We start from the raw sequence: 14,176 nt of genomic DNA, 5'->3' as shown, positions 1-14,176 counted from the left end.
CGCGAGGCGGCGGAGGAGGAGGGAAAAGAAGAAGAAGGAAAAAAAAAAAAAAAAAAAAAAAGTCAACTAGAAACCCAACCCCGCTGACCATAGATAGACGCGAGCGCGGAGCCGTGCAGGACTCAGCTCCCTCTAGAGGCACCAACCTGGGCGCGGGACAGCGCGGAGCACCGGCGGAATTTTGGGGGGTTCTGGGGGTTCCCTGAGGGGCTCGGGGGATGATGAAGCATCGCCCGGTCCCGGTGCTCTGAGCTGCTCGAGGGGTGCCCGGTGCGGGGTTGGCACCGCACACCCCGTGCCACCCTCCCTGCCGGGCTCTCCCGGAGATCTTCGGTTCTTCCCCGGCTTCTCCAGAGATTTTCGGAGCTTTTCCTTACGGCTGCACCTAAAATTCGCCCTCTGGTTGTTCCCTGGCCGAGAGCCCCGTTAAAGAAACGATTTGAGAGTTTCTGGTTCCTGGCAGGGAAGTTGGGTTGATCCAGCAGAAAATAAAAATAAAAATAATAAAAATAAAAAGTCACGGGGGGCAGAGGCGGCTCCCACCAAGCTCCTTAGGTGAATTGGAAATGGCTGAGATTTGGGGAAATCCCAGCAGCTCCAGCAGAGCGCGAGATAGATTCAGCCCTGGAGGGTTCAGAAATCTGCCCCAGCTGCTTTTCCTTTCCTCGCTCCTTGGGACGCTGCCAGGGGCGCTGCTGGGGCAGGAAAATGCCAGATAAGCAGAGCTTTGGGGCTGGGCAGACGCCTGGCTGCTGATTATCGCATGACCTCTCTGCCCGGTGGCCCCACGGGATCTGCCCCGCAGCCGGAGATTTTGGAATTCTTGGCTTACTGGCTGAGCTTTTCCAGGGAAAAGCGGGTCCTGGCTGCAGAGGGTCCTGCTCTGGGGGTTTGGGCTGTTGGGGACATGGCCTTGGCACGCCCTGCTGAGGGTGGGGCCGCACTGGAGGGGAAAAGCAGCTGCTGGAGGGTGAATAAAGGGATTTTCACAGTGGCTGTGGGGACAGGGAGTGGGGAGAGGTGCCCCAGTCTGAGCTGACCTCCAGGGAAGGGAGATCATCACGGAGAGAAAAATCAGCTCATGGGGACTGTGCCCACCAGGCTGGCAGCAAAGGAGCTGCCCTCCTCCCACTGAGAGGGTCCTGAGTGGGGGTCGAGGTCCCCACCACCAATTTTAATTCTTGGGGTGAGTTTTGGGGGTGAACGGGGCTGTTTGGGCCTGATGTCCCTGACTCTGGGGGACCCACTGAGATGTACTGGGTGAGCTGTGGCCAGGTTTAAGCTGTCCTGACTCCTGCAGGACCCGTCCTGTGCCTCTGCCCACCCCCTCACACCAATCTGGGTTGTTCCCGGCTGTTCCTCCCCACCAGGTCAGATTTGGCATCCCGTCCTGGGAGAACTTGTGCAATCACAAATCCCATCTCCAAGCACTTCCCTTCCACCTCGAGGGTGCTGCACAGCACCTCCGTGCCCTGGCTGCAGAAAACCAGCTGGGAAAGAGGCACTGAGCAGCCAATTCCCGAGTAATTCCTTGGTGTGAACCACCTCTGCCACAGGCAGCTCTTTTTGTGGTGCATCGATGCAGAATTTTCCAGCTGGAAAACAGAATTCCTCTAATAACGACTCTGGCAAAACTCCTGCTGCCCCCATCGAGCAGCAAAAGGTGTGGAAAACCGAATTGTGTGGGATTGTTGGACAATTATGAGTGCGGAGTTTGTGGAGACCGAGCTGTGGGGACTCCCCGTGTATGCTGGAGATCTCAGGGATAACGGGAAACTGGTTGGAAAGGAGCAGCTCTGTATGGGAATGGCCGGTAGGGATATCAGGGAGTGATGGTGGGAAGGAAACATCCAGGAGGTGGCTGGGAGTCCTGCGTGCAGCTCCGCAGAGCAGCCAGCCCGAGCTGCTGCACAGCCTCGGGGGTGTGGAATCAACAATTCCCGGCTGGCTCTGCCTCCCTGGCTTTGTGATCACCGCTGCTGCTGCGAAATGTTCCCAGCTTTCCGCAGCTCCTCCTTTCAGCGGCTCCTTAGGCTGGTGAGGAAATTAAAAAAAAAAAAAAAAAAAAAATTAAAAAAGGAAATTTATTTGCCGGTGGAAATGTGCGGCAGCTGTGGGGATGGAGCCGCTGGATTCGGGATCCTCGTGGCGTTTCAGAATGCTCTTGGTGGTGTCTGAATCTGTGCTGAGGGTGGAAAAAGGGATGGGAAAAGGGATTTGTGCTCGGCTGAGCATCCCCAGCCCTCCCGAGGTGAGAACGCCCTCCCTGGGCAGGGGCTGGAACGGGGGAGAATCCCGGGTTTGAGCAGCCAGGGGGACACGGCACTGCTACATGAGGGGTTTTGAGGGTTAAAAAAAAACCAAAAACCATTCTGCACCCGAGCAGCTCCCGAGGCAAGGCTGGGCCTGGGGAAAGTCCCGGGGCAGAGCAGAGCTGAAGCCCAGAGCAGCTTTGTCCCTTGTCACTGCAGCCACAGGGACACTGTGGGGAAATCCTGCCCTGCCCCGGGCTGCACCCCTGGGAAACAGCACGGGAAGGTTCCCGAGGGGCCGAGGGAGGAGCAGGGATGCTGTTTGCCCTGGCAGGGTGACAGAGTCGGGACAGGAGCCTAGTGCTGGGATGGAGGAGGTTTTATCTGAGGTTTTTCTCCTCTCTTCTACTGCTCAGGAGCTTTCCTGGGCCTTGCCCTGCTCCCACCTCCCGTGCTGGGAGGAATCTCAGGGCTCAGCCCTGGCAAGGATTGAGCCCCTGTTGGTTTTGGGGAGGTTTCACCTCTATTCTCCCCCACTCCCAGCCGTGCCTGTGTCCCCCTCGCAGTCCTGTCCCCTCTGTGCTGTCGTGTCCCCGCCCTGTCACTGCCCCAGGGCAGTTTGTGTCCGTTGTGCCCGTTTGAGCCGCTCACTGGCCCCCATGGCCACCCCAGTGGCCACCCGGGCTCCCAGCCAGCCCTCCCTGCTCCAACAACTCAGGAGACTCTTGAGGCTCCCATTTTGGACACAGAAGCCCGGAGTGGAGGAGCTGGGGGCAGCTGAGAGCTGCAGCAGCCAAGGGGAGCCCCCAAACTGGGAGCACTGGGAGGGTGCCCGAGGGAAAAGCCACTTGGCCACTCGGGCTGCCTGCTGTCCTTCCCCCCTGCAGCTCCTCAGGGGGCTCCTGGGGAGCCTCTGGGGGCCACGGGAGCCCCGAGAGGAGGAGCTGGGGGCAGCTGAGGGCGGCAGCAGCCCAGGGCAGCACTGGGACGGCACCAGCGGGGCCAGCACGGAGTCGCTACTGGGGAAACTGGAGGAGCTGAGCATCAGGGGCTGCCTGGTGCTGGGGAACAGGGACGTGCTGGGGGACAGCCACACAGCCCAGCAGGGGACAGCCACGCCGGGATGTTCCAGAGACAAAGCTCTGCAGGTGTAAGAGTTGGGCTGGGGGTGGCACGGGGCCACAAGCCCAGCTGGCTGCAGGGTCCCCATGTCCCCTGGCTCTGGAGGGACAGGGAGGAGCCTGCTTGCCAGGCTTGCCAGGAAAGGCAGTGATTCCACTCCCCAGGCCCAAAACCCAGTGTTTCAGGGGTTTACAAGTGAGCAGCCACAGGTCATGTGGGGGGTTATTCTGATTTCATTTATATAAGACCTCTGTGAATTTTCTGGAAGTGAAGTAGTCCTGAACCTGTAACAAAAAGACAGGAGCCTGCTGGGCTGCAGCTGATCCCAAGCAGTTGGGGTTTGCAGGAGGCTGCTGGGTTGAATATTATAAAATCCGGTTTTCCCCTGACTTCTTTAACCTGAGCCCAGTGTTCCCAGTTGTCCCAGTTGGGACATCCTGTACCCACAGCTGGCACCTCCACTCCCACCTTGGCCTGTGCTGTTCCCACATCTCCAAAGGTGCCTAGGGGTGCTCATGGGGAATCTTTCAGAACGCCCAGTTCTGACCCTTGGCCCCTCCAGGCAGGGGTGGCACCGTGCCCAGCTGTGCAGGGGCAGGATGGACACCCTGGGGGGGCAGGATGGACACTCTGGGGGGGCAGGATGGACACCCTGGAGGGGCAGGATGGACACCCTGGGGGGGCAGGATGGACACCCTGGAGGGGCAGGATGGACACTCTGGTGCTGTGGCCTCATCCAGACCCCCCTGGCTGTGCTGTTCCCACAGGGATGGGTTCCCAGCAGCTCCCAGTGCCCGTGGGGAAGGTGCTGCCAGCCCCCAGGAAATGCTCTCCGTGGACTCTGATGCTGAATGGGAGAAGCAGCAGCTCCTGGAAGGTGAAGGGAGGGCTCAGGGGGAAGGGAAGGGAAATCTCCCCTCACCCTTGGGGACTCGAGGGCTGCCTGGTGGTTGGGGGAAGGAGCCCTGAGGAGTGAGTGGGTGTGGAAAACACCCGGGAGGTGTAGGAGGCTGAGGCACCCTCTAAATTCAGTGCCTGGAATGAGTCCCTTGGCTTTGGAATATCTGGGGCTGGCATGGGATCCTCTCTCAGCCATTCCTGAGAGAAGTTCAACTCCCACAGCCTGGGGGAGTCTCTGGGGATTTTTGGGGCTTGTTTCGATCAGCAGGTGAAGGTGCAGGGCCCCCAGAAGCAGAGGTGTCCCAGGAGAAGAGGCTCTGGAACATGAGCAGACAGCAAAGAGCTTCAGATGAGGTTGGTGGGAGGATGTGGAGAGGGGGGGACGCTGCTGGGGAGGGTCCCAGTGCCCCCAGGCCTTGGAAAAAATGTGAGGATGGAGAACCACGAGCAAAACTGATCCTAGCCCTGCCCTGTGGCCTCCCAGGGGTGTCCTGGAGGTTCTCCCATCCCTCCATGGCCCTTCCCAGTTGAGGAGGGAATAATCTTGGGATGCTGCTGGTCAGCAGCGGGCAGCACTTGGCTTTTGGGGCTGCTTGCCCCAATTTAGGTGCCAGGGGCCATCTGCTCCGTGCCACAGAACATTCCAGGAGCTCTGGGTGATAAAATGGCACAGCAAGGGCGGGGGCAGAGGGAAAGGTTTGGATTTTTTTCCCAGCTCAGCTGCTGGTCTCAGTTACATCAGAAGCGAGCTGTTGTACAGAGACACTTTGTCAGCACTGACATCATCCCTTCCCGATTTTTTTTTTTTCCCACGGCAGGCTCGAGCCCTGGGAAGTGCGATGGGAAGGGAGGAGGAGTCGCTGCTGAGCGGGGCTGCTGATGGCCCCGCACTCCCCTGCCGTGCTGGGGTCACCTTGGTGGTCAGGAGGTGAGCCAGGAGACAGATAAACTGCCGGGGGGGCAGGGTTAGACAGGATTTTAGCAGAAATTCCTCCCTGTGAGGGTGCCCAGAGAAGTTCCTGGATCCCTGGCAGTGTCCAAGGCCAGGTTGCAGCAGCCTGGGACAGTGGGATCTGTCCCTGCCCATGGCACTGGATGAGTTTTAAGGTCCATTCCGCCCCAGCCCATCCGAGGATTCTGTGGTTCTGAATCTCCTCGGAGCACCAGGTGGCACTGTCCGACTTCCCACCGAGCCGAGCTGAGCCGGGCTAACCCGGCTGGGAGGCGCAGACACCGCTGGCTCCGGGCTGCGGGGACCGGGGGACAGCGGGGACGGCACGATGGGACAGCGAGGGACCGGCTCAAAGGGGTTTTCCGGGGTTTTTTTGGGTGGGTGGATTCACCTCCTGCACTCTCAGCAAATCCCAGAATTGTAAAAACCCCACCCAGCAAACCCCTGTTGTTGGTCAGGTTTGTCCCACAGTTTCCTCTGGGGGTCCCAAGGGGGACAGGACACCTTTGCCTTTGTCCCACCTGTGTCCCCAGGCCGGGGCTGTCACCCTGTGCTGGCTCTGGGCTCTGCAGGAGCACGGAACAGGAGGCTTGGGGCAAAGCAAAGCTCTTCTCACATGCAGCAGATTGAACCAATTGATTAAATTGATTGATCAAATTGATAAAAAACCCCAGCAGACCCAGGCCTGGTTCCTGTGGCAGCTCCTGGAGTGAGCTGGGCATTCATTATGCTGGGTTTGGGAGTCCAGAGCAGCCAGCTCGTGTTTTCCGGGCACTGCCAGGCTGTTTAGGACAAAATTCCTTACAAATTCACCTTTGATAATTTGCTGTACAAACACAAGAAGGCAGGGGAGGCTGTGGGAGAGCTGAAAAATCCACTCAGGTAGGAAATCCAAACCATGCTGTGCTGAGGGCGAGTCCTGAGGCTCAGCAGCCTGGAAAGGCTCCCGGATCCTTGGGATCCAGCAGAGGAAGGAGGTTTGGGACAGGCTTGGAAGGTGCTGCAGGTCTGTGGTGATGTGGCCGAGCAGCCCCTCGGTGTCCTGGTGGATCCCAGCCGGGAGGACAGGCTGGGAATGTCACTGCAATGTGCTTTTCCCCACCCTGCCTGTCTCTGATGGGTCTCTCTCTCCCCTCGAGGTTTCCTGAGGGTGGATGGAGCAGCAGAAGCTTTTGGCTGTTTTGGGAGAAGCTGGGCAGAGCTGGGAGCAGGTGGAGCCTCTGGAAAGGGCTGAGGTGAGTCTGGGAGGGAAAAACGCCACTGGAGCTGTGACCTGGGACACCTCCCTGGGCACTGTGTGTCACCGTGGTGTGCCCTGGCCACAGCTGCATTTCTGCCTCCCCCACCACCGCATTTCTGCCCCCTCCACCACCGCATTTCTGCCCCCTCCACCACCTCATTTCTGCCCCCTCCACCACCTCATTTCTGCCTCCTCCACCACCTCATTGTGGCACCACCTGGGCCAATGTGCTTAAAATTGCAGCGTCAGGTCCATAAATCCCTTTCAGAAAAGCTGGAGGCTCCTGCAGACAAACCCAGCACGTTTTTATGGAATGAGCCCAGTTTGGAATCTCCCTTCTGAGGAGGTGGGACCAGCACTCCCTGCCTCAGTTTCCCCTTTCCTGCGGGGGTTGCACAGCAGACCCTCCCCTCCAAAGCGCCTCATGGCTCATTGCTGGACTTGTTCTAAAAATTGGCGCTAAAAATTCTAAATTTCAGGCTGCCCGGGGGCTTTGGGCAGGATCAGCTCGCTGGCTACGGAAACCATCCATGCCCGTGGGGAATTCCCGAGCCTGGCTGCCCTCATCCCCCAACACGCCCCTCCCGCAGGCAGGGACAGCCCGGGAGGGAGGAAAAAGCGATTTCCTTCTCTCCGTGAGCAGGAAGAGCCCGGCTGGAGGTGGGGAGGGGGCTCCGTGCCCTCAGCTCCCGGCTTGTCCCTCCTGCAAGGACCAGACGCGCTCTGGTGTCTCCAGTCGCTGCATCCAGCGGTGGAGAGCTCCCCAAAAACATCAGGATGCGGGATATTCCCTAAAAACATCAGGATGCGGGATATTCCCCAGTAATATCGGGATGCGGGATATTCCCCAGTATCGTCGGGAAGAGGATCCCGGGGTCTCGGGGCGTTCCCCCAGTGATTGTCCCCCCGTGCCCCGCTCCTCCTGCCTCGGCAGGGCACGGCAGGCTCGGAGCGCTTTGGGAAGCACTCCTGGGGTTCCGGGGGGGCTCTCGGTGTGAACCCTCCACCCCCGAGGCGCACAGAGGCTCCTTTCAGCCGCGGGGTGTCTGTGCTGAACAGATCCCCATTCACTGATAAAAGCAGGGACGCGCCTGGCGCTGCTCCCGGAGCCGCAGCCGCTGGGAATCGCTGGTGTCCAGCTTGTCCCGGGCAATAAAAAGGGCTGGAAGCCGGCGGGGTGCCAGCAGCGGGGCATCCCTGGCGTGCCCGGGGTGCCCCTCGCCCGCTGCAGCTCCGCTGTGGGGCACAGGGCAGCCCCGGGAGCGCTGGGTGGCACAGGGCTGGGGACACGGTGCCACCCGGTGCCAGCCCTGAGGCGCGTCCTTGGCTCCCTCCCTGCGCAGATCCAGCCCCTGGGAGAGGCGGGGAGCGGCTCCCGACGTTCCAGCCCCCCCCGGAGCCGGGATCGGTGCCGCTGCCGAGCTCCCCACGCCGGGACCGCCCGGAGTTCGGCTCGGCCCCAAATGCTCCTCGACTCCGGCTCTTGCCTCTTCTTTTCCCTCTGTTTAACGAAAATACCGCGTTTTCCTTTTTCTTTTCTCCTTTCCCATTCCTGGGGAAGGACCCTTGAGTCTCCCCCCACCTCGACTGCCACAGCCTGGATTTTTTTTTTTTGTTTTTTTTTAGATGAGGTATTTAGTGTGACTAAAATGTTCTCACTTCTCCCTCTTGATTATTCCCTTTTCTTTATTAAACAGTTCTGTGTTGAATTATTTTTCCTCCTTTCCCAACCGTTCTTCCCTCCAGCTTTTGTATTATTTATCCTCTGTGGCTTTTGAGGGCTTTATTCATTAATTTCATGGTGAGAAGAGGCCTCTGTCCCTCCCACACTGCAAAACGATCCGTGGGATCAGTTTGGCTGGGGGTGATCTCCAGCCCATGGGGTCAAAGCCTTGCAGAGGTTTGGGAGAGGGGCTGGTTCCTGTCCCCATGGGCTGGAGAAGCTGTGGCTGCCTCATCCCTGGGAGGGCTCAAAGCCAGGCTGGACGGGGTTTGGAACAACCCGGGATAGGGAAAGGTGTCCCTGCCATGGCAGAGGGCAGAACAAGGCGGTTTTTAGGGTCTCTCCCGATCCAAACCTTTCTGAGACGCCCCTTCACTTTCCCTGCTGTGCAGGAGTGTCCCGTCCCCACATCCTCAGCCCGGCCGTGCCCTGCTGGAAGCGGTGACCTCAGAGCATTCCCAGCGCCGCGGTCACGGGCCGGAGGAGCTGCTGGCAGCGCGGCTCCTGCTAATCTGGGAATTGTATGCCAGGAAATGCACACCCAGCCCAGCCGACCTGCCGGGACAAAGCTGCGCTCAACGCTCCGGCGCTCCCCGGGCTTCCCCCTGAGCGCCCCAGGGCTGCTTTGGAGCCATCCCAGAGCTTCGCCTGGTCCCTCCCTGCACCTGCCCGGGGGTTGGGCACCTGCTCCAGGTGTGGGGACAGAGTCTGGTGACGCCGTGAGCTGCTGGGTGCTCTCCCAGCCGCTCCGACCCGTCCCTGGGGAAAGTCACAGATTGGGGATGTAGCACCCAAACCGCCCTGGGCAGCCTGAAACCAGGGCTGGGAGAGAGATGCACACCCTGGTCACCCCCAGGGTGCTTAATCTGGACCCTGACAGTGGCGAATTCACACAGCCGGTTTAATCTGGACCCTGACAGTGGCAAATTCACGCAGCCATCGTTGTTTTCCTGCCGGTGTGGTTCAGCAGAGCTGGCCTGGCAACAGCCCCTTCCCATGCTGCCTTCCCGGGTACCAAAACTCTCCGTCCTTGACACATCCTTCGAAGCCTTGAGCTCCAAATAGACTCCAGCGCTGTGCAAAGCCGCCCGAGATTTCCCGAAGCCAAGGGCTGTAGAAAATGTGGGGGTTATTATTAGCGCTCAGCCTCTGCCAGGGCAAGTGTCAAACACCACGGAGGTGTCGGGAGGAAGGGTTTGACCCGGCTGAGTCACTCCAGGGCAGCTCCTTTGGGGTTCTGGGCTCCTCTGTGGGAAGCAGCCGCTGTCATGTGCTGAGAGAGGAGCCCGGCAGGGGCAGCCGGGCCTTTCCACGGTGTCACCGCGCTCCTTGTCCCCGTGAGAAGCAGAGATGCTTCACTGGGCTGTGCTGGGGGAGCCGCCGTGCCCTCCCAGGTCACACTTGTCACCCTGGCACAACTGCACGTGACGCTGCCACATCCTGCCGGCCGCGTTTTCAGGCTGCTGTTTACAAACAGAGAGCAGGGGGAGCTGCTCACGGAGCGTGGATGATGGAAAATCCTCCGCCAGCCTCGCTGGCTTCCCCCTGCGCCGATGGAAAACCGGGATGCAGAGCTGGAGAGCTCTCCCAGCTGCGGAGGTGGATGGGCTCCATCCCATTTCTGTCACCCTGCTCCTGCTGCACCTCCACAAAGCCCCGCTCGTAGCCTCCTCTGTGCAGGATGCTGCACCAACATGGAGGGAAGGAAAGGCCTGGAATGATGTCCAGGCTGAGATTCACGGGGCTCATGAAGCTGCTGTGAAGTTGCACTACAAATGTGAGCCACTCGGATATTCCAGTGATCCGAGCCAGCAGAGGAGAATATTTTAAATGAAATATTCATAGGGATCCTCAGCCTGTGGAAGCGATAGAGCTCTGCTGCCTTCTGTGGACTCACACTAATTTATTTTTTATTATGACCCATTTGTAGGATGATGGGGCCAGGAGGCTCCAGGCGGTCGCCTCCAGCTTCAGATCCTTTTTTTTTTATTTTTTTCAGGTGCTCTAAAAGCACAGAACAGCTCCACGATCTGTGCCCCAAATTCCAAACCGCTAAGGATGTAGCCTGGTATTTCTGACACACCAAACCTGGGCTCTGACACAGGCAACTGCTCCTCCGTGCCCTGGCACCTCAGACAGGCCATGGAGTCCCCTCTGTGCCACTGGCCCTGCCCTGAGCCCACGGGGTCCCCTCTGTGCCACTGGCACTGCCCTGGGGCCATGGAGTCCCCTCTGTGCCACTGGCAGTGTCCTGAGCCCACAGGGTCCCCTCTGTGCCACTGGCAGTGCCCTGGCTGAGGACGGGACCATCATCAAACCAACAAAGGGCACTCACAGCCCCGGAGCAGATGGGAGAAATATTTGCCAAACAAAGGCTCTATTTTCAAGGAAATCCTCTGACTTGCTGCCTCGAAAACAGAAATGATTCAAGCTCTGGCGCAGGCGGCCGAGGAGCCGTGGGTAGGAAATTCTCCTGTCATGGGCTGAGCAGTTCTGCTGCGAGCTGGGGCTGCTTCCCCAGGCAGATATCATTCCTGCTTCACATTTGGGAATGACTTGAATCCCTTTGTAGACTCCAGATGCACCTATTCCATCCCTGGAAGTGTTCCAGGGGAGGCTGGACAGGACTTGGAAGAAGCTGGACTGGTGAAAGGTGTCCTGGCCCATGGCAGAGGATGGAAACTGGGAGATCTTTAAGGTCTGTCTAACCTGTCCTGGAATATTTCCAGGGATGAGCCATCCTCAGCTGCTGCTGCATCCACACACCCAGCCCTGCTCAGCGCAGCAAACAGCTTTGACTATACTGTAACGTCACCTATAATTCTTAAAGCCCCGCAAAACGAAGCACTCGTGCTGTTCCCTTTTTTCTTTCCCAGCTCTAAATTCTGCCCGGCTCTGGCTCTTCCCCCTCCGCCTGTGCCTATCCTGGTTTATGGCATGGTCACAAGTTCGCGACTGATTTACATGCGGAGTCAACAGAGTCGCTCCCAGCCCGCGCTGTCCCTCGGTCCCTGGTCCCGGCCGCAGTGACTCAGACGAACATGACTAACTCTTCCCTCTCCAGCAAACAGGGATCCGGAGCTTTGTTCAGCGCCTTGCTCGGCGCTGCTGGAAGCTGCCGAAGATCCGCCCTGGCACAGCGTGATTCATGCCGAGGAGGTGATGTCCGGCACGGAGCGTGTCCCGGGAGCGCCTCTGGAGCGGGGCTCGGCTCCTGCTGCGCTCCCCACATCGCACCCCGCAGGAGCTGGGACTGGGAAATCACATCCCGGGCTGGGTATTGCCCCGTTCTCCCGGGGCTGCTTGGGTTGTGTCATCCCCAGCAGGGTTTGGACATGCCGAGAGGGTTTATCTGCCTCTGCTGGGGTTTGCATCCAGCCTGTCCTCACCCTGCAGCGCGATGGGGTGTGCTTGGGAGTGAGGATTCCTCTCACCTGGCCTTAGGAGTGAGGATTTTCCTCACCTGGGAGGGACAGCCACACCCCAGGATTCCTCTCATCTGGATTCGGGAGTGAGGATTGGCCTCATCTGGATTTGGGAGTCAGGATTCCCACCCTCTGGGTTTGGGAGTCAGGATTCCCCTCATTTAGGTTTGGCAGTGAAGATTTTCCTCCCCTGGGAGGGACAGTCTGCCTCCAGGATTTCCCTCACCTGGGTTTGGGAGTGAGGATTTTCCTGACCTGGTCTTGGGAATGAGGATTCTTCTCACCTGGGATTGGGAATGAGGATTTTCCTCCCCTGGGAGGGACAGCCATCCCCTGAGGGTGGAGACGTGTCTGATGAGGCTTTGTCACCCTGCGCCCAATCCCCACTTTGAGGTGATGGAATATGTACACAGAAGGAATAATATGGAATTAATTCCTCCCTCTGAGGATGGGCAGAGCCTGGCACAGGGTGCCCAGAGCAGCTGTGGCTGCTCCTGGATCACTGGGATTGTCCCAGGCCAGGCTGGACAGGGCTTGGAGGACCCTGGGACAGTGGAAGTGTCCCTGCCATGGCAGGGTGTGGAATGGGATGGGCTTTGAGATTCTCCCAACCCATCCCTGATCCTGCAGCAGGATGTGCAGGGTGCCCAGGGCACTCCTGCCCTGCTGGGATGGGGTCCAGCCTGGCACAGGGACCCTTCCAGCTTTGCCCTGAGCATCTCTGGTGCCATCCCAGCAGGAACAGCCATGCTCCAACCTGGCACCCCCTTTCCTGACATTGTCACCTGGAGGAGCCCAGGCAGGGTGTGCTCCAAGGGGAGCAGCCTCTGCCTGTCCCCCCAGGCCTTGGGGACATGCCCAGTGTGGCAGAGGCGGTGGCCTGGCCCAGCCAGGGAGGCAGCAGGCCGTGGGCCACTCGTTCCCAGCCTGTCACTCAGCAGGAAGGAAGGCATGTGGTTTGCTTAGCGAGGGCTGTAATTAGGCTGATTGGCACTAACTTGCCTCAAAACGCCAGGGAGGAGGGGAAAAACTGCAGCTCAGCCATTTTATGTGGGATTTTACTGGGAGAAATGGAGCCAGGGCAGGGCTGGCTCTGTCCCTTCTCTCAGTGCCATTCCTGTGAACCCTTTCAGAGCAGGGTGAGCTTCACTGCTGTACCCCCTGCTTCAAATCTACCTGGCACAGCATCCCCAAAGCCCAGCTCAGGCTGGGATGGAGCTGAGCCTGCCCTGGTGCTGGCAGGGCAGCGTGGGCTGCGTGCCCAGGCTGGAGCTGGAGCACATTTCCTGCCAGGCTCTGATAAGATGTGCTTTCATTCACGGCTGTGTGCTGACCACAGGCCACATGAGAGGGCCGGCGTGGCTCACTTGGGAGCAGAGGAAATGTGGCTTGGCCTGGCAATCCATCTGCAAGGAGCTCCTGGAGGAGAGGCCGTGCCTGGCTGCTGGAGCAGGGGCTGTGCTGGAGCTCTTTGGGTTTCTGCAGGGGCTGGGCACGCTCTGGGATCGGATTCCAGCGCTGCTCGGGGCCACTGGAGCTGTTGGGAAAATCTGCCCGCGTGTCATGGAATCCCAGACTGGTTCGGGTCGGGAGGGACCTTGAAGCTCATCCCGTGCCATGGGACACCTTCCACTCTCCCAGGCTGCTCCAAGCCCTGCCCAGCACTGGTGGGACCAGTCTGGCTCCTGCCCTGATGTGCAGGAGGCCTCGAGTGACAAACAAGGCTTTTCTGGGATATAAAATATGTGCAGTTGAGCAGCCATCGGTGCTGCTCCCACAGCACAACTGTGATGGGTAAAAAAGCAGCAGATTTGGGGCACGGCTGTGGAGGATTTTGGAGGTGACACCCGAGACAGCCAGGAGGGCTGGGCAGTGCAAAACCTGTCGGGCAGCTGAGGAAGGGATGGGAAATGAGGATCAGGGTTCTTCCCTCACCCATCCTGCCCTCCTGGCCCGGGCTGAGGGTACAGCTGGCAGCCCCATCGCCTGCTCCACCCCCCAATTAACCCGTGTTTGCTCATTAGGGAAGTCCCAAGCCTGTGCAAACACTTCCATTTGTTTTCGATAAAGCCGAGGGAGAAAAAAAAAAAATCCTTGCCCGTGAGGTGTGGCCGAGCCCCGCAGGCTCCTCCCAGGTGGCTGGGGCGAGCGGGGGCTCCCGAGGGCCACCTGCCAAGGCCGAGCATCCCTCCCTGTCACAGCCAGCACCGTGTCACCCGCTGGCTGTCCCCAACCCCGCTGCTCCCACACAACCGCGCCGTTTGTCCCAAACTTGGCCCGGAGTCGCTAACAGCAACTGCTAATTGTTCTCGCGCTCTGTACTATATTTAATTCCCCACTATTATTTTTTCCCCTTTTAATCATAAAAAGCCTAAATTTCCCTCGGGGAAGGTTATTGGCTCGAGTGTGGAAATATACCTGTGCCTTGCATGGCGCTGGGCCACCGGGGCTTTGGCTGTATTTTTAAATCCAAGTACAAAGTGTCTTCCACGCCAGCATCGTTTAACCCTTCCCGGGAGGGAGAGTGGGAGGAAAGGAGTGTGTGTGAGGGGGTTCTTTCTT

General features: G+C 59.0%; 1 long non-coding RNA gene across 1 annotated transcript; it reads left to right on the top strand.

Annotated features, from left to right (window-relative positions):
* Positions 1–5,092: 5,092 nt before the first annotated feature.
* On the top strand, positions 5,093–8,175 carry LOC148220935 (uncharacterized). Its single transcript, XR_015808747.1, has 3 exons — positions 5,093–5,202; positions 6,366–6,461; positions 7,810–8,175. It is a non-coding gene; the product is annotated as an uncharacterized LOC148220935 (long non-coding RNA).
* The last annotated feature ends 6,001 nt before the right edge of the window (positions 8,176–14,176 follow it).

The sequence above is a fragment of the Sturnus vulgaris genome, chromosome 29, assembly GCF_052056855.1.
Source record: "Sturnus vulgaris isolate bStuVul1 chromosome 29, bStuVul1.hap1, whole genome shotgun sequence".
In the NCBI taxonomy this organism is placed as follows: Eukaryota; Metazoa; Chordata; class Aves; order Passeriformes; family Sturnidae; genus Sturnus; species Sturnus vulgaris.
Note: the sequence above shows the minus strand (reverse complement) of the source record. Positions and strands in the feature narration are given on the sequence as shown.